This window comes from Macrosteles quadrilineatus, unplaced genomic scaffold (genome assembly GCF_028750875.1).
Source record: "Macrosteles quadrilineatus isolate MER2022 unplaced genomic scaffold, UCM_ALF_1.0 Scaffold_2__2_contigs__length_208266976, whole genome shotgun sequence".
In the NCBI taxonomy this organism is placed as follows: domain Eukaryota; kingdom Metazoa; phylum Arthropoda; class Insecta; order Hemiptera; family Cicadellidae; genus Macrosteles; species Macrosteles quadrilineatus.
This window is the reverse complement of record NW_026542595.1, coordinates 164,601,826-164,626,032: the sequence shown is the minus strand read 5'-3', so window position 1 is coordinate 164,626,032 and position 24,207 is coordinate 164,601,826. Positions and strand designations below refer to the sequence as shown.

General features: G+C 38.1%; 1 long non-coding RNA gene across 1 annotated transcript; it reads left to right on the top strand.

The window, feature by feature from the left end:
- The first annotated feature begins 14,447 nt into the window (after positions 1 to 14,447).
- LOC128985975 (uncharacterized) lies at positions 14,448 to 19,550 on the top strand. Its single transcript, XR_008490091.1, has 3 exons — positions 14,448 to 14,717; positions 18,022 to 18,184; positions 19,394 to 19,550. It is a non-coding gene; the product is annotated as an uncharacterized LOC128985975 (long non-coding RNA).
- Positions 19,551 to 24,207: the final 4,657 nt, after the last annotated feature.

The following is a 24,207-nucleotide window of genomic DNA, read 5'->3' as shown; positions in this document are numbered from 1 at the left end:
GTACACTTTTTAAAGTCGATTCACTCATAACACTTACGACACGTCACAGTTCAGAGATATCAGTCACGTCACAGTTAGCCAAAATATTCTTTAATGGATTTTCTATATCGTAATGAAAAATAATATTAAATATTCGTCTCAAAAGTGCCATTGCGGGGCTCGATAGTTTTTTTCAAACAAATAAATCTAGTTAATAATTCGAATAAAACTTGGTAGCTTGATAAGCATAAACAAATGACGGAACTGAATGAATCTTATACTAACTAGCTGTTACCTACGGGCTAAATGCACTGGTAAATGCAATCACTCTCCGCAATAAGTCACTTTCGAGATTAGTAATGAAAACTACTATTAACGTTATGAAACTCTCAAATCATATGTCAATGTTTTCCACATATAAATCCCCAAGTCCCCATGCACTGTTGAGAAAAATTAAAGTCACACCTCCATAAACCATATACTTAAAATGTTCGTCATGACGAGAAACTTTGCATTATTTCATAAATTGCCCGTCGTAATTCCTTTCTAAAGGGAACTTTCCATATACCTAATGTTAAAAATGCCTCAGCTGTACTTATTTGTATGTCATTCTTTCAATTTATTGCCTTATTAAAATCATAGGTGTGATTACTTTTTGTATCACTGTATTCCGTTTTGTATATTTCAGCTTAACTTAACCAATCAATAGTTTTATTAATACTTATAAAGTCAAACGGGATGGAGCCCGTGGGTAACGCTAGTTAGTTATAAATCATGATTTGTGATGTTTCCAGCATCCCTCAATCATTGGTTGGCAGAGATGTTAGCTGTGTTGTATATAGTATAAAATTCGTTCAGTTCCGTCATTTGTTTATGCTTATCATGCATAAGTTACTGAGTTTTATGAGAATTATTAACCAGATTTATTTGTTTGGAAACCGTAAAAAATTAAATATTGTTAGGTTTGGGACTATTGTGGTGGGTTTTTGTTTACAGGACTACTCATTATGTTGTTTGGTTATAACTTAAATCTATAATTGACTCTTGATATTGCAACACGCAGAAGTATATGTTTCGCATCCTATTGTTATATGTATTGGTAGCAGCTTGTGATCTGTGTTTCAAGAGTTTTTTGGTGTTGGAAAAAATGGATTCTTATTTTTACTAGACTAAACTTGATCATGCCATAATTGTTTATACGTTGCGGCTAAGTGGTTGATGTAGCTTATAATCAATTATAGGTGAGTGAATTTGAGGGCCTTGAATTTTGGAACGGGCTACTTGCTATAAGATTTGCCAATTTTAACCAGCTCTTTGTAAGTTATTTTTCGATAAAATACTTAGGCCCTACACTAATGATAATTGTGTAGTAATTAACAACAAGTATATGTTTGATCTACCAAAGGTGGCAAAAATTATAATTTTTCTTTTCTCTCAGTGTAAAGTACCTATACCTAATGAGCTGCAGGGAAACAGGCCTTTCAACAATCAAACCATTTGGGTTATTTATATCTTATTATATGTGGGATTTAAAACAATCAATGTTTTTTATACACGTCATTACAGTTAGTTTTCGGATTTATTTTAGCCTACCTAACAATTGAGTTCCAACACTTTGTTTTAGTAAATACACTTATTAGTAAGCGTAATTTTTAAACATAAAATCATAAAGGTCGCCATGTAATATTTCAATTAGTGCATCGTCACCACTTTTACACCATCCTAGGTAGCCTAAATAAGTGTTCACAGTCTGAGTTAACAAAACGGACTGTTATCAAGTCAAGTGGTACAGTTGAATTTCGTATCTAAATAAAATAGCTGATCAAACAACCATTTTACGGCATTTTAAAGGAACCAAAATTGTCTCTTCTGAATCTTGATCTCGTTGCGAGGCACTGGAATAGCGGCTAAATTATATTAATAATGACGAGTGCTGACAAATTACACGGAGTAAATATTTCCGTGAACGATTCCATGAGCCGATCCGTTCACTAGGGTGATGGGAATAAGGCAGGGAGAACGGGGAGATTCCATTCCCTACTCTACTGCAGAGAGTGTGCCCCAGAGGGCTCAGGCTGGCCCAGGTCAAATTCAGTCCTGTTGTCGCTTTACCCCACAACCCAGACGGGTTTTATCCAAAGATATACAGATATGAATTATATAGATTGAGCACAACGTCATCATTGACCTAGGATACTGCAATTAGACTAACCATCCTTTTATGAAATCTAATAAGTTGTTTGGCGTGTGTTTAGTTGTGGTTACGTTTGGAGGCGCTGAATATTTTATATTTTAAATAAATGAATATGGGGAATTACGGTGTACATTGAATTGATTCAATGAGGGTGGTTTAATTATTAAGGATATTAGAACTGATAACGGAATGGATAATAAACATAGACAATTAATTACGTCACTAGCTTTACTAGCGTGTTTTACGTTTTAAATTCCTTCAACATGTGACCAGTGCTTTTGTTCAAATGAATATTATTTTATTTTTGACTCAGCTGTTTACCAAAACAAACTATATGTTGTTGTTTTTACTTTTCTTTGTTCACACTTATTTATTTAGCAATTGATGCAGCGAAATTGATATAAAGGATCTGTGTGGACGATTCGTTTAATGATGTCAGGACACCAACGTTATAATTATGTGTACTGTGAATTTTATTGGATGTTTTCGTTTTATTTTAGGGAGTTTCTATTCAGACCTACTGGAAATTGTGTATAGTATGAGTAATTGTATTGTGTTGATATTGATTATGGATGAGGCAGGTATGCGATGGAATTGGAAGGTGATATCGATGACAAGGCCTATACACTTTCTCAATTAATTGATAATTACTCTTTCTACTGTAGGCTGCTATAAAGTTTGTCTTTTTACGTGTAAGCTAGCTGTTCTGATTTATATTTATACACAGTTTTAACTGACTTCTCCCCGTACGTAGGACGGGCTAACACCTCGGTTTATTATTAAACGGTTTATTTCACTTAAAATAAATCGCAGTAACGATTTTTATGAGTAAAAAAATACTCACAGCATGCATAGATCTTTTTAAAATACATCATATTTAGATTAGAAAATGCATAAATAATTATATTCTCGAGCAATATATTGTTGATGGCCACTGGCCAGTTCAATTATTGTCCTTGTTCGTGACAAAGATCGATGACAACATAATGTATATTGGCAGTTCAGCCTCTCCGAGCAATGAATCAGCTGTTTACTGATTGTTGAGCGATATATCAGCTGTTTATTAACATCTGTTTGACCACTTGAGTATCTTTTGTCGGCTGCCGCAGCTACTTCAACTTGAAGGTCGTTTATTGTTTCGGTTGAATGATATAAGGCAGCTGTTGACTTTAGAATTGTACAGTAATTGAAATAATGCATTGCTTAGTTAAACTGTGTACCAGCTATAGTTTTGAAACTACTTAGGGGAACTGTTCGAGATGTTATGTGAAAATGTTCGTTTATTCATTAAGAAAGCAAAAATTGCAAGAGTGGGAACATTTTTTAGTTGCCACGTTCAAAAAACTGAAGACAATTCGTGTAATTAGTGACCAACGGCCTTGTAATTTCTTTCAAGGCTGGAAATGATGGGTTTTCATCATACTGTGCGGAAAGCAGCCGTTTTTAGTTCTCTAAATCGTCAGCAAAATCATAATTTTCGGGTAACTTCAAATGGGAACAGAAAAAAACATATGGTAAATATTTCGGTTCGCTAACTTCAAAATTGTATCAGTGCATTATGAAAACGATGCTAATCACCATAGTGATGAATGGGTATGTCTATGTAACGATATTTAAAGTTATGTTTGTAAACAACAGAAATGTAGACATTGTTGACGTCTTAACCTCAAATTATGTGGTTTAATTTTGTAACGGTTAGAAGAAAATAGTTGTTCATCACACGGAGCAAAAGTGTCTTTTTGGTACTTAATCGTATTTCCAAACACGATTGTGTACAAAAAAGAGCCACTTTCGCTCCAAGTGATGAAAATAACTATTTTATAAGCAACCATGAGGGTTCGGAAAAAATGGAAAATGGTCAAGTTTTGAATTTAAACAGCACATAAGTTAGGCATATTATCTTCACATTAAAATCAATATGTAGGTGTAAAATGCAGTTGTCTGCTTGCAATATTGAGCGGAGCAATCATATTCATCTAATACTTTTCCAAGGCTACATCTGTTTTACGTAAATGGAATGTCTACTTGCAGTATCCAAAGACAATGCTAAATCTGGTTTACGTAAATGGAATGCCTATTTGCAGTATCCAATGTCAATTGATTTGTATATTCATTTTTGTAGAAAATTGTGCTTAACTGTATTAATCCGATTGTTCTTTCCTATTGTTCTGTATTTGTAATGTGTTGGTTTATAAGATTTATTGATAATGACATGTTACGACTAATTTGTTTACCTTTTTATTGTTATCTTGTCATGGCGGCCAATCAACCTATAAGACCCATGCTAAATTTCTTAATTGTAAATTAGCGTAGATAAAAGCTCCGTAGTCCGATGTTTACCATTTCAGATCTATACTATATCCCATAGTTGGTTACTATGAATGCGTGCTAAATTTCGTGCGGATTGCTTTAGCCGTTCAGGAGGAGTATTTGTAAAACAAATAAAAGTAGGCCTAGTATAAGAGCTTCACTCACTCCGCTCAATAATCAATAATACAGTAATCTAACTCAAACGTTTGCACTCGTGATCAACAATGTAATTTGCAATAAAACGTTTAGAGGATCATCATCCTGGTTAGGACCGTTATCAAAAGAAGGAAAAGGAAATTGCCATTATCAGCCTTAGATAGCAAACGTCGAATCGAACCCTTCACTGAAATTTACTCTTTTGAAATGAATCCAGAATTAATTTGTCTATTGTCTATTATACTTTGCTACTAATTTTAAATTTGATGTAACCAAATTTTGTACAACTAGAGATAATGATTGACTTTTAAACTACTATCGATACTTAATGTATTTGTAAACAGTGCAAGCAATGTATTAATAATAACACAGTCAATTGCTGATACCAGATATTTAAAATTTAATATTTTATCAAGTAAACTCAAGATTACTAGTCTAGACTAGTTGGCCTTCTGTATGAAAAACTATATTAGGGCACACTATACCTTCTGAAAACGATTACCATACACAACTCCCAACTAAGCACTAGTTGAAAAACGAAAAGGGCGTACTTAGTGACCCAAACTGTTGCCAAAGTTTCTTAAAGCTATTATTTGGGGGTTATTTTGTTTTGGAGTAAATATTGTGACTGTGTCCGTTACTATTTTAACTTGCATATAAATTTAGTTTTGGCTTGTGAAACGGAACTGTTTATATTACATATAGAAAATACACACAGAATATAAGTATCTGGGAAATACCCATTAATCCTCAAACCCATTGTTACCTTCCAGGGACTTGCTACCTAGGCTTACCTGAGGTTTAAACGAACTCCAACTAGAATATCCACATTCTATTGACACACTCTATGCAGACCTAAATAAACCAATAACTGGGAGAAGCACTGTGGTGAATATTGCTAGTATTTTCTCCCGCACCAAGAAATAGTAGGAATATGAGCACCCAAACAAAACAGATGATTTTGCACGGGACTGAAGTCAGCAGACGGCACGGGAGGCGCTCACAGCAACAATCAATACAAAGTTGCGCGCGCTTCATACACAATCAGCTGGCACCAACACATGTCTAGACCGTCTACTTCTTGTTCGGTGCGTTTAAAAAATAAGAAAATCAACAAATTTATCTAAACACATTTAGTTATTTCTGTTTTTTTTTTAGAAAATCTTAGTTGCTCTCAAACTAAAGTGATAATAAGTTCTTATTCGTCTGTTATTTATTTTATTAATATTTCAGTAAAATGGATTTAAAATAAATTTCAGAAAATAATATAGTTTGAAGTTTATAATAATGATTAAACTTCCAGCAATTCAATGGTCAAAATTACATTTCCGTTTGCAAAAACATTTATGACAACTAGGCAAAGCTACTAAAAAAATATGAACATTTTTAAAAGTCATCAAACAAAATGGCGGCCTTTAAAATGTTGTTTCTTAAATAACTCAAAAACCGTTGAGTTTACAAAAAAATTACAAGAATAACTTTTTTAAGAAAATTTTAGTACACTTACGATATTTTTTGTTATATTGCATCATTATTTCGATACTACTGGACCGAATTATACACAAGTTGTACCAAAAGAAATGTTATTGGTCCTATATGTGCAGGTTTTATTTGTATTTTGATAATATTTATGTAAATTGGGTCAAAAATGGAAATTCAACTTTTATTATGGAGATTTAACATGGGGTTGATTCCACTGTCCGCGAGAGTATAAAGAAGTACCCTGAGCTTCGGCCTATTCGTAGTTTGAAGGCGTTACGCTTGAACGTTTTGCGCGACAATTACTGTAGAGCCGTCTTCACGTTGCTCTGCTAGTTTTAAGGCTTAATTTTTGTATTAGCGAATTTCCCATATAGGGAATAAGCTATTCATAGTCAATGCTATTACCGTAGTACTCATGGACCGCCGGATATTAGTTGCAGCGCATGCTGAAAGCGGTCACGTATCACTAAAACTGCCATATCTCAGTTAATACTCGTCCGATCTTAAAGATTAAGTTATTCTTGTAAAATCTTTGGGTGAGGTTCATAATGTCCAAATTTCACAAACTCCAACGTCTAAAATATTAAATAAACAGTGCGTTTCATAACCTCCAAATTTCATAAACTCCAAAACTATAACTTTCAAATAATCACCGATTCACAATGTCCAAATTTCACAAACTCCAACGTTTAAATATCAAATAAACAGAGCGGTTCATAACCTCCAAGTTTCATAAGCTCCAACGGTACAGTCTCTGCCAGAAGTCGCTGCAGAGGTTGCCGTGGTTCGGTATGTAGGCGCTACACGTTCTACTGTTGTAGCGGTGTAACACGAAGTATCATTGTTGCTCTATAATTGCTTTCTTAAGAGTATAAGTATATATTCTTAAGAGTTCCCATAGTCCGATCATGCTGGTTCGCGAACTCGTTCGAATAAACGTAGGTTTACACGTTTGTACCAAATTTCATCAAAATCGGATGATTTTTGCTCGAGTTATCGCGCTAACGGACACACATATAAATATATATATATAACTGATGGTGTTTTTGGTCTCTAGGGACTTCAAAACGAAAAAGTAAATCGGTCCCGGGACCAGGTCTTACCATGAGTACTACGGTAATAGCTTATTCCCTATAGGGGATATTCGCTAAAATGTAAATTTGATTTGCACATTGTGTGCTAACACATATTTGAGTCACACATCTAAGTGTTCTTCAATCATTAAAATGTACGTATATCTATCTGACTGTGGCAACCACTAGAGAGACTTCTGGCCCAGACTGTACCGTTGGAGGTTATGAAATTTGGACATTATGAACCGCTCTGTTTATTTAATATTTAAACCTTGGAGTTTGTGAAACTTGGACATTGTGAAACAGTGATTATTTGAATGTTATAGATTTGGAGCTTATGAAATTTGGAGGTTATGAACCGCTCTGTTTATTTAATATTTTAAGCGTTGGAGTTTGTGAAATTTGGAGTTTATGAAACGCTCCCAAATCTTTGTAAAATCAACGGTTTTCCAGTAATTTAAGAAACAAGATTTTAAACAGCCGCCATTTTGTTTTATGAATTTGAAAAATCATAATTTTTTTGTAGCTTTGTCTAGTTGTCATAAATGTTTGTGCAAAGTTTCAACTTCGTATGTTTAACCAATCTTCAGAAAAAAATTAATAAGTGAAAAAAACAAAATGGCGGCTATCTGAGTAAATAAGTTACATAAATTATTACATTACATTTAATACATTTTAATATTAAGTAATTTCAGTCTAAATTACTAAAATAAACACAGCTTCTTTATTTATGAACCGATTTTATTCATTTTTGTTTTTTTTGGATTTGTCATAATAAATACTAAAACTTTTGTGTCTTACAAAATGTTGATTTAGGTACCGGTTTTCATGAAATTTGGCATTAAAAAATTCAAACGGCTGCAATTTTTAAATTTGGAAAGTTAGAATAATAATTTTTTTTATAAATGTTACTTACTATAGTGTAAACAATTTTGCCAAGTTTCGTAAAAATATCTCAAAGGGATTTTGAAATAATAAATATTTTCCCCAAAAAACAAAATGGCGGATTACGGCTAAACTAAGCCGAAATCCAAAAAAATTTATTCTTCATTTTTGACTTATTTTTGCATGTAGAATTAGGTCCTGTATAGCCCATCACACTTTTTTGTGACACCCTGTATATCTATATTTATATACATATACAGGGTGTCCATAAAAAACGTTTCAGGACTTTGGGAAATGAATCCTCATACTAAAAGGAAGAAAAAAGTTTATCTGAAGGTATGTCCAAAAATTCATATTTACCCAGTTATCCGCCATTTTGTTTTTTATACAATAGTATATTACGTTACTAGTCTTGGCGGTACCGGGTTAGAATAGCACCGCAGCCTTCTCGGGCTTGTCGTAAGAGGCGACTAAAAGGGTGACCGACGAACTCACTGGGAGTCACTGGGAGTGCCCCTGTTGTGTCGCAGGGGTTGATGTGTGCTCTGCACTGCCGATGGGTTTTATCAGTGGGTCGTGAGAAACCAGCCACTTCGGTCCTTGGTCAGGGAGTGCGGCATGGATGCAGAGGTCGGGCTCTGCATTGCGACGGGCGACCCCCGGCATGTAAGGTATCCGGTGCTGGGCAAACGGAGGTCGGGCCCCGGGGAACCGGGGTAGGGGTTTTTTGTCCCCGAGGGTATACCCGTTCCTGACTGATTCCGGGCCGCTCCTTGCCGCACGATGCGCTGGAGAAAACACGATGAGTTTTAATAAAAATCCTACAAACACATCATTGAATAGGAGCTCAAATGAGCAAAATGAAGCGTCTGAAGTGGAGCAGAACCCCTTTGATCGAAGCTCCAAGCTTAAGAGGTCGCCACCACCGAAAAACGTAAGGACATCTCCGCCACCTGCACCTTTCAAGTGCTCTACGTTCCCCCCGTTAGGATCCCTTTCGGCAAGTGGAGCTGGAAACGGCCCAGAAAATGTTGGCGATGTAGATGTGGCATTGCCGGGAACTGTTGTAGGGATGCCGAAGGAAACCTTCACAGCGACGTCGCGGTCGGAAAGCTCTGAGATTGTGCTTCTGCGTCAGGAATATCTTGACGCAGATAGTAACATTGAAACCCGGCTCCGTGACATGGAAAAGACGATTAAGGCTATGCTGGACACCTTCCGGACCCAGAGAGCCGTAAACCAAGTGGTAAAAAATGGAATGGCAAAACTAGAGGATGACCTTGGCTTCGTCTTTGCCTGCCGTCTGGTAAGCAAGGCGACCATGGAAAAGATTGCCGAAAAGGTGGTGTCCCTGCCCGATGAAAGAGCGCTGCCTTCTAAGAAACGTCGGAGGCCTTCCACATTGGAGAGTCCTCCAAAAAGAGAAGAAGGCGTCCAGACCAAAAAGACCACGGTAAAGGCCAAGGCGACTCATACGGACCTCTCGTCTGCTGTGCCCAGACCCTTTTCGGACGTAGCTGCATCTCGAGCGAGGCGCCAACTGGCACAGCAACCCACGACCCCTCTTCAGGGAAGTTCCCGAAAGGGGTCACTGGTGGAGACATCTGGGGCTGTTTGGGAAAAACGTCTTTCCAAAAGGGAGAAGAGGCAATTGAGGCGGGCGGAGGTCGCCTCCATGAAAAATGAGGCAGTGAAGGCACAGCAAACTGGCGTGGCCCAAACTGGGCCCGGTTCGGTGCCTGCACCTAAAAGGTTGCGGCCAAAAAAGCCCAGGATGGAGGCAATCATTGTCAAACCCTCAGGGGGGAGATCTTTTGCCGAGGTCTTGGGTGCAATCAAGGCCAATGCTAAGCCAGAGCAGACCGATACGGTTGTACGGTCGATCAGACAAACCCGGGGCGGGGACGTTCTCCTTGAACTGGGTAGGTCGAAAGACAAAGCAGCCTTTACTGCCGAACTGAAGGCAGCTGTCGAAGGCCAGGGCACCGTCCGTTCTCTTGAGCCAAAGACATCAGTCGAGGTTCGAGACATTGATTGTGTGTCGACGGAGGCTGATGTTGTGGAAGCCCTGAAGAAAGCTATCCCCGAGCTTGGTGGGCAAACGGCTTTTCTGAAGGTGTGGCTCACAAAACCGAATAGGAGCCAGCAGCGGATGGCGGTCGCCGAAATGGCAGACGCACATGCCAATAAGGTGCTGGCACTCCAACATCTGAGAGTCGGCTGCGTCAACTGCAGGCTCAGACGGAGAGTGGAAGTAAAGAGGTGTTTTAAATGCCTCTGTTTCGGCCATTCCTCCCGAAACTGCAAGGGACCCGACCGAAGCAAGAACTGCCTTCGGTGCGGGGAGGTCGGTCACATCCGTAAGGACTGCCAAGTCGAGTCCTGTTTTCTTTGCAAAGAAAATGGGCTCGCTGAAAAACACTTGAAGCATATAGCTGGGTCTGGACAGTGCAGTGCATTTAAATCTGCACTACAACAAGCGAAAGCCCTCCCACGAAGATAAGAATCCGTCAATGCAATCTTGAGCGATCCAGGACGGCTGACGCACTTCTATGTCAGCTTGCCCTAGAACACGATGTCGACGCGCTTTTAGTCAGTGAACAGTACCAGTACCGTGATAGGGACCCAGCTTTTTGGTTCCCTGATAGTCTTGGTACTGCTGCAATCTGGGCGCGTAATGCAGCTACAGTACAAGTACGGGGTCACGCGAAGGGCCGATGTTTCGTTTGGGTTCGGTGCCGGGATGTCACTTACTTTAGTGTCTACCTCACTCCCAATGAGGCCATCCGTGACTTTCGTGAGAAGATAGACCGCCTGGAAGAGAGCGTGCGCAATACCACAGGACACGTCGTCGTGGGTGGGGATTTTAATGCTAGGGCTGTCGAGTGGGGAATGACCCTCACAAATTCCCGGGGCAAGTACATTCTGGACTTTGCTGCCAGAGCCGGACTCGTTGTCATCAACGAGGGCAACACGCCAACTTTCCGGCGCCCTGGGATGCGGGGAACGATCCCAGACATTACGACCCTTGCATCTGAGTCTCTTTTGCCAAGGATCAGAGCCTGGAGAGTCCTGGAGGATTACACGGCCAGTGACCACCAGTACATAATTTTTGACGTCCTGGATGGTCATCAGAGACAAGTGGCAGCGTTTCTTCAAGTGCCCGTTCGATGGAACATTAAAAAAACTGGACGTGGCAAAATTCAATGGAGCCATCCTACGAAGAACGCCGGTGGTTCATCCTGCAACTGGCGTGCCTCACGCAGAGGCGTTAGTTGCATCCACGATGAAACTGATTGTCTCGGCCTGCGATGAGTCTATGCCTCGCAGGAGATACCGGTGCAATAAGCGTCCTGTGTACTGGTGGACTGCCGAGATTGCGGAATTGCGTCGAGCGGCATTGAGGGCCAGAAGACTTGCTACCAGGGCTAGAGAACCCCTAGACAGACGGCGTAAGTTGGATGCTTATAGGGTGGCTAGGAGGTATCTTCGTCGAGCCATCAATCGGAGTAAACGCAGTTGCTGGGATAAATTAAGGGACGATGTTGATTCCAACCCGTGGGGCCTGGGTTACAAACTTGTAACCAAGAAACTTGGAACCCGCTCTCCACCTTCCGTCATGGACAGGGTCACTATGGAGAGGATAGTCGAGTCCCTTTTCCCGGCTCACGCGTTGCGCCCACTGCGGGATTATGGAAGGGTGGACGACGTCCCACTTTTCAGCCCTGAAGAGCTGGTGGCGGCCGTCATATCCCTGAAGAACAACAAGGCTCCTGGTCCCGATGGGGTGCCCGGTGAAGTCCTCAAGAAGGTTTTGACTACCAACCCCTTGATCCTTTTGAGCATGTATAACGCCTGCCTGGTTGAAGGGGTTTTCCCCTTGTGCTGGAAGACAGCTAGGCTTGTGCTTGTTGGGAAGGGCAAGGGAGACCCAGATCTGCCATCCTCTTACAGACCTCTGTGTATGTTGGATACGGCTGGCAAAGTCCTCGAGAAATTGATCCGTTCCCGGCTAAATTCAGCCGTTGTCGCTGCGGGGGACCTCTCCCCTCGTCAGTATGGATTCAGGATGGGGCGATCAACGATTGATGCGATTGAGGAGGTGAAGCAAGCCGTGATGAGAGCTGAGGATTTTACCCACTACTCTCGCAGGGTTGTGCTGCTCGTAACGCTCGATGTGCGAAATGCATTTAATTCGGCGAGGTGGTGCGATATGCTGAATGCTCTGGAGAACACCTTCCACGTGCCGGCATACCTCATGCGCATCATAGAGGATTATCTCCGGTTTCGCCTCCTAACGTATGACACTGCGGAGGGCCCGTGGACGATCAGTGTCACTTCTGGTGCTGCCCAAGGTTCCATACTCGGCCCAGACCTCTGGAACGTCGCTTATGACAGCCTTCTGAGGTCTGAAATGCCTGAGGAAACAGTCTTGGTTGGGTACGCAGACGACGTTGCAGCTTTGATAGCTGCACGTAGCGTTGAGCTGGCTCAGCTAAAGCTAAACCGAGTTATGCGTACCATAAACGCATGGATGGCAGACCACGGTCTCTCGCTTGCTCTGAGCAAAACCGAGATCGTGATTTTGACAAAAAAACGGATTGACACCATCGTGCCGTTGAGGGTGGGAGCCGTCGAGGTTCAAACTGTTCGTTCTGCCAAGTATCTTGGGGTCATGGTAGACAGCAAGCTTAGCTGGCGGGATCAGATCTTCCGTACAGCGGACAAGGCCGCTAGGGTGGTTTCTTCTCTTAGCCGGTTGATGGCCAATGTCGGAGGGCCTCGGTCCAGTCGTAGAAGGCTGTTAATGTCTTCGGTCCAGTCCGTACTCTTGTACGGTGCGGAGGTGTGGGCAGACGCACTAAATAAGGAGGCATACAGGATGCGGCTCGCCCGAGTGCAGCGTCAGGCAGCACTGAGGGTAGCATCTGCCTACCGAACAGTGTCCGAGCCCGCCGTCCTGGTGATTGCTGGAGTCATCCCCGTTAAACTTTTGGCGGCGGAGAGAAAGGCAATTTACCGGCGCCGTGGGGAGGACGAGGCACGAACAGAGGAACGCACCCGCACCTACCAGCTGTGGCAGGAGGGCTGGGAACAGGAGACACGGGGACTCTGGACCAGGCGACTGATACAGCAAGTCCAACCTTGGGTTGATCGGCGGTACGGAGAGGTAGACTTCTACCTCACCCAATTTCTGACGGGACACGGCTTTTTTCGGTCGTACCTGTTCAGGATGGGCAAAGCCGTGTCACCCGACTGCATATACTGCCCAGGCATTCTCGATGACGTGGAACATACATTTTTCCACTGCCAGCGCTGGGAAAGGCCCCGCCTGGAGGCTCAACAATTCCTTAATAGTCCTTAACAGTCCTTAATAGGACTGCTGTCGGTGGACACGGTCATACCGATTATGACGGAGGGTGAGGACAATTGGACCTGTGTGTCACATTATATCCAGGGTATTCTCCGCGCCAAGAAGATCGACCTTGACCGGGATGCGGTTGTAGGTCATTAAGAATCGAAATGCCAGAAACGGTGCGAGCCCTGAGGGCTTAGGTCACATGTTGGCCTGACTTGAAGTAATGTGACAAACAATTCCAGGTCTGTGTCCAACAGAGTAGAGGGGGTTTTTTAGTGAGTAGTCTGACAATTTTCAGGAGTCTCACACTACAGGCTGGCGACCTGTGTGCGTAAAAGCATTTTCCCTCCTCTCCCTAAAAAAAAAAAAAAAGTCTTGGAAAATAAGTGTTTACCGGACGAGTGTGGTCGTTCCTGTGCGAGACGAAGTCGAGTACGGGATTACCATACGAGTCCGGTAAACACATTTTGGACGAGTGACCCCATGTAGCAAGCAATGTATATAATACGTAAATATTCGGGATTAAGGTATAACCAACGTATTTGTATTAATGATACAGATAATATGCATATTATATACCAATATGAAAATACGGTTTCATCCAAAATAAATTTTGCATAAAATACTGTAAAATGAAGAAACAAAGTGTAAATTTTCACCTAAATGTTGTTTTGAGGGCATAAATTAACTTTCGAGAATGCAGTAAAATAAGTAAAGGTATTGATGATACAGATAATATATGTATTTTATATCAATAGAAAAATACGAAAAAAATTGTAGTGTGTTGTATTTATTTCCCTGCATTTTTTCAACATCCTGTGTAAAATGTATTTGTAACACATACTGTACTATAATATTCATAGATGATGAACAAAATATTCTGCCGCGCGAGATACCCGAGTCTCTGCGTTTTCATAGGTTCGACGATGTTCGCTGATGCATTATGGGAGCAAAACAGCGGGGGTCAGCGGGTCAGCATCCGATCTCCGATCCGCCACCGCCATATTGTTTGTCTTAATGTCTTTGTCTCACAACTCACAACAAACGTTGTCCTTGTGGCTGTGTTTAGAAGTTAAGTAATCCAAAATTCCCTTTTGTTCTACTAGAGCATCTACTTCTGATTTTCAGTGTTACACGTGAAGAATTCGTTGTTTTGTTATTATTTACTTATTAATTAGGTCTATTAGTTACTTTTTACATTATATTCTTTAAGATTTGCGTTACATCTTCGACTTTTTAACTTCAGTGGCGATTCGACTAACTTGAGTTAAGGACTAAGGTAAGTTACACAAATTATTATGGTTAGGCCTATTGTAAGGTATTAAAAAAGAGATTTAGCATATGTTTTGTTAATAACTCGAATGGTGGTAATCTAATTTAAATACTTTATAAGTGGAAATAGGTTACAAATTAAGTTAGTCTTCCTAACCCCTTAAAAACTCTACGGATGGAGGCTCTTTTAGGGAAAAATTAGGCTGTAGTTTACAAAACTAAGGAAGCCAACTTCAGGAGATAACCTAGACCTAATTCATTGCAATATGTCCTTGGTCTGAACTAATTTAGCTTGGAGACAAGCTAGGCCTAGGTCTACTTAACAAATACCGTAGCTAAACTTATGCCTAAGTTACTTAGAACCTGTCATAAGTTAGCCTAGGCCTAACTTACAGTTAAGACTAAAAATGATGTTAATTGGTAAGTTTATGTTAAAATTCAGGCCTAGTCTTGTAGGCAGATGAATATTTTAAGACCAGAAGGGGGTAACTTAACTTACAGTTCCGAAGAGAACCTGTGATCTGTGAACAGATGGATGACTTAATAATAAATATCTTTGGTAAGTTAAATTAAATGTTTATTCTTCTTCCCAATGTAAACATCAAATTGACCTATGATTTGTTTTGCCTACGTTTCTATCGATATTAACTAGCCTATGAGCATATTTAACCACAAACAAAATATAGCCTGAGACGGTAACTTACTATAGCAAAATATAGCCTAACCTATTTAATGAAAAAGCAACAAAAGAAAACATAAAGTTAGCCTCTTAGGCCTATAACTTAATGTATAAGCTAACTGGGAAAATTAAAGCCAATGCAATATTAAAGTTAGACCTAACTAGGCCTAAACTTAGGCCTAGGCTAGGCCTATGTTACTTAATATTTATAAAAATATTGATAAATCGTTATTGATCTGATAACTTAATAAGATCGCAGGTTCTCTGCGGAACTGTAACCCCAGAAGGCTGCAGCTTTATAATGAGGCCTACGTCCTTCAAAACTATCGAAAGGAAATGTCCAACAAATAACTTAAGGTGCCGCATTTGCGATCAGTAGGTTATGGTTAGGTTAGGTTTAGCTACCGGTATGTTTTTTTTTGTTTACGATTAACTTAGGTCTAACTTATGAAACAACATCGCAGCTACGTTTAGTAATTAATAAACTTGAACGAAAGTTTGCATAAGTCAAGAGTAATTTTTATCAAGGCTTGGCACATAATAGCCTAAGGTACGATTTATTTATAGATGGCACTTTGAAGGGTAACAACGCTATCAAAATGTATATCAAATATGCCTATGACATCACAACTGTCTTTCTAAGATCTAGGGATGAAAGTTTTAACTTACCCAGTACCGCGGTTAAAAATGGGCCCTGGTCCAGGGGCGCAAGAGTTTTTCTTGTTTTGTTGGGTGCGCTAGTAACAGACACTAATTGGAAAATATCTGAAACCTCCTCACTTCGTCTTCCACTCATGACTCGTCACTGCCACTGTTTGCATATTAGGCTTATCATTAACTATACTTAATCGTCTGTCTTTATTTGTAGGCTAGGCCTATTAATTTGTTATGTCCTTTTTTCATTATACTCAATGTCAGTTGCTTTTGTCAAATGGCGAGAAACTTATTACAGTATCAATTTGTTAGCAAGTAAAGATACTGGCCGTGTTTTTGCTTATGATTTTATTTACGTTTGAAGAATGTTATTTTACGTTGGAATATCACACCCTTTTTCTGTGAAATGAGCAAAAAACCAAATGGCAGTGAGTTTAGAAATAGGGCGACATAAAAGATTCGTACGGTAAAAGTGTTACAAAAAGTTCCTAAAATAAGTAGCCTAGTTTTTACGGTCATTAAAATCATTTAGGCCTAAATGATGATGTGTACAGAAAGTGATGTAGGTAAATCTGAAAATGAACTTTGATGATGTTAAGTTATTGACGAGTTGGCCGAAAAAAAATGTAGAAATACCCCCGCCGCAGCAAACCTGCAGACTTAGCGAATTTCCATCTGCCTGATTGGATTTAAACTAAAAAGTCTCCTTAAAAATATCACATTTATTCCCTATTTAAACAGAATTAGTTTAATGAGTACTTAGGTTTGCTGCAACAGGGAGGGTAGAAAAGTTTTTTTTTAATGTAAAATATTAAAAGGTACTGTGGTTTATTAAGCCATTTTACGGTATTGACTTTTTGGAGTTTTAAATGTTTGCAATTATAACTTATATAAATTAAAACTATGTTTTAATTCACACTTTTTTACAACTAAACCAATTTTACTTTTAAGAACGCACCATTGGAATTATAAGTGTGTACGGTATGTAAGTAACAGTTAAACTTTAATTGATGGTTTACGTTTTTAGTTACTAAGCGGGTAATTCAATTAACAATCAAAAGTAAACACAATGAGTCTTCTTATATTTGTTAGGCCTATATTGCAGATGCGCGAGCAACTCATAAAATGTCTATATTCATTTTATAATTCAAATCAATGTCGGCAGGGTGGGGGGGGGGGGGGCTATGAGCGCAACTATGACTTGGCCCCATAGGTAGCGTATCACATAACTGACCGCGGGCCTGAACTTACCCCCGAGTGTAGATATAACTTAACCTAAAAATACAGAGGAGTGTGACGGCTGGGACTGAACCTGCTAAGGGAAAAACTTAAGAATTGAACTCACAGTCAACTGTGTATAAAATATAATTTGCCCGTTGATTTTCAGTGGCGTAACAGAAGGGCCCGCAATGCGGGGTGCCCGGGAGCTGGGGGGGGAGCGGTGGGCAGAGAGACCCACTAATTTGTTTAGGGTACCACTCTTTTTATGATTAATCTGTTTGATCATTGTATCGGTGGTCCTAAAATAGCTCTGGGGGGAGGGGGAGGGCGATTCACTATGTTGAATTGGTGGTCTAAAAATAACTCATAAGAGGGGGGCCCAAAAAATAAGTTTACAGGGGGGCCCGTAAAGATTTGTTACGCCACTGTTGATTTTGTTGTGCTAAATAATGTATGGAATCTCGAACGTTTCTTTTTCTAAATGCTGGGCCCAAATACACTACTTTACTTCTTTGCATTTGCCCGATTTTGAGCAACATGTAGGCTAGGCCTACACTAGTTTATTATAAATGAAGGTCCTATAATCTAAGCTTCTTACAAACAGATTTGTAAACTTAAACTTTTCTGCCATCCTTGTTGAAAATAATAACATACCGTACCTTTAAACAAAAAAGCTTTTTATAAAACACCAGACTTGTTAAACTAATATAATAGTAATAGAGGTTGAAGAGTTAAGCATTTTTATAATGTGTTTCAGGTCAGTTATCTTCGCACGGTTGGCAGGGCCAGTGTTGAGGACTCAACAAGACGGATCCTTGTAAGACTATTCAAAAATGAGCTTGCGAGAGAATTTAGTTGGGAAGGAAGAGGAGGAAAGAAGTGGAGTCTGCAGAACTCTGCACTGGTGCAGTTGATTTGCCGTAAGTTTTTAACATTTGGTTTATAATGTTACTTTTATTTATTCTTTCAATGATAGGCCTATATTTGACATTTATTTATTTTTCTATAAAGTCAACTCAACCAAAGTAAGTAATTTATTTTTTAACCCTGTTTTTACCATCATAAGTTTTATTATTTAACTAATAATTGGTATGTACATATACGTCATACAGTAGCCTACATTTACTTCATACCCCCACTTGAAAATGCCATTCTGGCGAAACATCTTGTTATTCTTTACATACATTTTTAGCAGTATGGCGTAAAGTTACGTAACAATTATTAGTCAATAAAAAGGTTCAGGGGCTAGATCAATGGATTTTAATTATATTAATTTATCATCTTATAATTAATTATCATAGGCTATATGATATTAATTTATGATGTTACACACATTTTTTGTCTGTAGAATGTACCGTACCTATCCTTTTTTTCTGCACTGTACTCTTTAAACCTCTTCAATCCTTTGATTTCTTGATTGCAACTTGTTAGTTTAGCTCAAAAAGAAACAATTTTGCTTAATTCAGTGCGGCAGGCATTCCAACAGGCGCTCGCCAATGGCGGCGAAGCCCCGGCGCGGTGCCGTACCAACAGCAAACGCAATTGGCATTCAAATATTTCAATCTGACCAAAAATAAAAGAGCAGCGGCGATTGTACTACGATACCCCGAGATTGAACGTAGTTCCCTAAAACACCCAAAGGTAGCAGCACTGCCTGGATCAGTAGTCAGTGGCTTTGTAATATGGCTTGAAGAGAGAAAATCCCCAAAACCGGTACAAAAGCATTGTCAGACGGGATTTTACGGGAAATTTTAGTACCAACCTACACCAAAATAAAGCTTACATTCTAAGCTACGGGCTAGCAACGATTTTAACGTTCCCCGGCAATGGCTGAGCGCATACTGAACTAATGTAGTGGGGCTTGCGCAACTACATCAATTGATGTAGGCCGCTCGTGTCGCGACTACATCAATTGATGTAGTCGGCACTAAACGTGTTAAAAAAATGTTAAAAATGAAAACGTTAAAAATGAAAACGTTAAAAATGAATTAATCTAAGTTTTACCATCAAGAAAACAAAGGATTGATTACCAAAAGATATGTTGCTCTAAGCGTGAATCTTGTGCGTACCCTAATATTACCTTATACACAGGAATACAGACATTGACACAAGTGTGAATTTTGTTTCAGGTGTAGTTCGTCAACAACACCCGTCCTCATTCGATCTCACAACGTTTGAGAAAAAAACCAGCGAATGGTTACGCCAAGCAGGAACAAGGATTTATGTCAAAAATAAAAATTTAGGCCTACCGCAGATGATCAATTAAATAGTTTTTTCTTGACATTTCTTCATTGTTTCATTAATATGTTCCTTTAAAAAGTGTGTTAATAAACAACAGAAACAATTTTATAAAAACAACTTTTATACTTGAATGTATTAGGGTACTTGTGATTACATCTGAACAAATATTTTTACTCATTTTTTGTATTTTTGTGCAATTATTTTTTGTTTTTTTATTGTGCAAGTATTTTTTGTGCACAATTTAGAATAGGTCTAAAAAGTTACTTCAAAATCTATTATTATTTGTTGAGCCTAGCCTTCTTGTTTACTCACATTAAATAAACAACAGGGAAAATGGGAAACTAAAAAAACAACATTTTCATGTAAGAATAAGATTCAGTTAAAAAAAACTAGAAATTATTCATCAGTTGTGAGAAGTGAGTTAGTATTTTTTTTACACTTTCAGTTGTTATAATCATACTGTATTATTATTATTAATAATAAGTTATTTTTCTAAACTATTTCAACTTAATCTTCTTAACATTCAAGCTAGTTATTACTATTAATTATTATCAGCTGAATAATGCTTGGTAATATAAACACTAATGTAATAATTAACATTATTATTTACTTTTTTAGTGCAAATAAATGCACTATCCAAAATGCTTGTTAAGTGGTACCTATTCTCAACAAGGTAATTTAATAAGTTTTTCTCAAATAATCTTCAATGTACGATAATTAAAAAAATTTAAAGCTGTCTTGGTCTAATATTTGTTAAGGTAGTTGCCATATTCTTTATCTTCCCTACTTCATTAAAACACATATTCTTTAAAGGTAAAATCATTTGTTTTTTTGTGGCTGCTACAATTTTTAAGGAAGTCTACAAAAATTGCATAATTCTCTCATATGCTAGTGTGTGATAGCTAGCCTACACCAACAATATAACATTACATTTTGCATACTGTATTGTAATGATGTAGTAACTGTAATAGGTGCTCTTTCCCCTTCTAGACTTTCACTAGGGCCCATCTGGTTCACCTTAGGAGCCTCGGATGTGATCCGTACCCCGAGGTCCTACGGGCCTGCTTCAGATGAAACTACTGAACAGCAGTAGGTTGTCCCTAAACTAGATCAATTATGTATTTACCTGACAAATCACAAAACACATATTTCTAATGAAGACTTAAAATATTGTTTTACCATCATACAACACACCAACCCTCATGACACATAGTTCACCTCCCATAACAAATGCCTTCAAAGAAAACTGTTAGTAAAAATCAATGTATATAATTTTATATATTGATTTTTATGACAATTGTATTTTGAGCCACTTTTTATTAATATGGCATCAAATATGTATCATCTATGTATAAAATATGTATTTTATACATTTAAGGTATGCATCAATTTCTATCAAAATTTACAGATTATATACAGATGTATAATATGTATCATATCTGTAGTTGGATCCTTATACAATATGCAAATAATACATATTTAGGTGGGACATATTTACAGATACAATCTGTATTGTATACATTTCTATACAGATTGTATACAAAAGCTATACCATGCCGGTAGGTAAATTATACGTATTATATACATATTTGTGCTACTTGGGACGTACGATAGTTTACGCCATACTACTAAATCTGTTCAAATCCTTAAAAATTACCACCAACTAAAGGACTAAAAATCACTAGTCATAACCTCTGAGAGAGGTTATGTTTTTGTTTATAACCACTAACTATTGCCACCCAAATACAATATATCAGCTGATTGGTGTCCGGTAAAACTCATTACAGTACAGTAGTACGCAATGAAACCCCATTTGATTAAGCTGGCGGCAAACAGCTGTTTTCTGGACTAAATCCTTGCATGGGAAGTTCGTCAAAATAGTGTAGTGTGGCGTAAAAATATTTTTATCTGTGAAGTTTTTTGTTTGATGATTATGAAATTTGGTAACCATGTTAACATACACAAGACCTGTAATATAAAAATAATAAAGTTGTTCCAATTGTAAATTTCAAAATGGCGGCCGTTTGAATTTTTCTAATTTAAATAACTCGAAAACGGCTAATTCTATGAAATAATGTCAAGAATACTTTTTTAGCATTTTTAATTCCCGATCAAACGATACCAAGATCAAAAAGATCGGACAAAAGGTAACTGAAATATAACGGTTTTTGTGTAAAAATAAGGAAAAATTAAGCGTTCCCCGACTAACTTTGCCTTATTTTTACACAAAAACTGTTATATTTCAGTTACCTCTTGTCCGATCTTTTTTATCTTGTTATGATAGGGAATTAAAAATGCTAAAAAAAAGTATTCTTGACATTTTTTCATAGAATTAGCCGTTTTTGAGTTATTTAAGTTAGAAAAATTCAAACAGCCGCCATTTTGAAATTTACAAAATTGGAACAACTTTATTATTTTTTATATTATAGGTCTTGTGTATGTTAACATGGTTACCAAATTTCATAATCATCAAACGAAAAACTTCACAGATAAAAATATTTTTGTATAAAAAACAAAATGGCGGATAACTGGGTAAATATGCATTTTCGGACATACCTTCAGATAAACTTTTTTCTTCCTTTTAGTATGAGGATTCATTTCCTAAAGTCCTGAAACGTTTTTTATGGACACCCTGTATAACAATTTGAACGAATATTTGGTGAACGTGTTTTTGGCCTCTGGGGACATCAAAATGAAAAAGTAAATGGGTCCCGGGCCTAGGTCTTACCATAAGACCTACGGTAATAGCTACTTCCCTATAAGGAAATTCGCTAATAAAAAATTAATACCCCCGCCGCAGCAAACCTGCAGACTAAGCGAATTTCAACTTGTCTGATTACTTATTTACAAAAATATTTTCATAAATAAGATATTTATTCCCAATTTAAATAACATTAGATTTAACGAGTGCTTAGGTTTGCTGCTACGGGGAAGGTAAACATTGTTTTTTGACCAAACGTCAATAGTATAGGATGAAATAAATAAATTTGCCAAAATTGATCAACATATATCCATAAACAAGTAAATTACAACAGTTTTCATTTTCTCCATAAGAATAACATGGGAATTTTAAATTTGCAATTTTTTATTATTTCTCCGTAACCATTAGGCATACAACAATGCTTCAATATACTAAATTCTTTATTTTTTTAAGCTCTACAAAATAGTTGGGAAAGAAATTCCAAAATTTTATGTTTTTAGGGTCACAAATGGGGAAAAACCCATTTTTACCCCATAAAACTCCCCATAAACCCCCGTTCCCATGGTCCAATCATGCTGGTTCGCGAACTCGTTCGAATAAATGTAGGTTTACACGTTTATAACAAATTTCATCAAAATCGGATAATTTTTGTTTGAGTTATCGGAGCTAACGGAGATATATATATATAGGCCTACTAGCATAGATAAAAGGAGTAGAAGAGTGTCTACTCCTTTTATCTATGCTACTAGCTGTACCCGAAGGGCTTTGCCCCGTTTAACTTCATAAGTATTAATAATAAATTAAAAATGACTATCTCCATTAAGCCTGTGGTTATATTGGCTCTATTCATGAAAAAAATCTGCTCAATTGGTCAAGTCGTCGTCCTGTCCTAATGTGGTTTTATGTCAATGCTCGTTAATTTTCAAGATGAGCTCATTCGCATGGCTCAATCACGTCCTGATTGAGGTTCGCTTGCCATGCTTACTCACCTTTAGGTTACATCAGCTACATCCAGTGACGTAGCCAGGGGGGGGGGTCCGGACCCCCCTTCTGGTCTTAAATATAATATTTTTTTGTAAAATTAAATGTTAAACTATATAATCATACTGTATTGATGTTGGGGTTAGTTACTTTCAATGCCAAGAGAGCTAAAAAAGACCATTTTAGGACCTATATTTTGAAAATTTTTCTCGGACCCCCCTTTTACCTGGGGGGTATGGAATACCCCCCAAACCCCCCTATTTTGAAATCCTGGCTACGTCACTGCTACATCATCACAGGATCAGGAACATCACGACAACCAATGTTAATGCAACTTTGGTGATTTTCCCTATAAAATATCATACGCACGCCCACTCATGATAAAGGTTGTTGACAAGCATGGAACTATCTGGAAGAAAATTGTGTGTCAGATTGCTGAAACCGTTTTTATTTATTTAACAAATCATTTAGATGAGCTATGCTGCATAATTTAATTTTTCTCTTTGCAAATGGATTTTCAATTTAGTTTTCAACATACTATAAAAACATTGAGGTAAAAAAGTTTGACCTTTTTTAGGAATTACCAAACTAGTTTTCCTCAGTAAAAATCATGCCCCTTCCAGTTTTACTTAGCAGTCCTTAGAGTTTAAAGTATTTGCCACACATTTCTGTGTATTTGATCCTTGGATACGCCACACATTGATGCGTTTGAGCCCTTGGATATACCATAGTTGTGTTTATTTGAAAGCTTTGATACAAGATACAATACATATTACTGTGTATTTGAACTTTCAGGTGCACCACATAATTACAGACATGTCATTCTGATCGTTGATCAAATGGTCTTGAACAGAGCTTTGGATGAAAATGTAACTTCTTGATCAACATCGTATGTGTTATTATATTACCTGAAAAAACAAACTAATTATACGTCTAATAACACTAGTAATAATATATTTACACTAATACTTTATTTATTTTGAGTATAAGTGTAAATATTTTATTACTAGTGTTATTAGA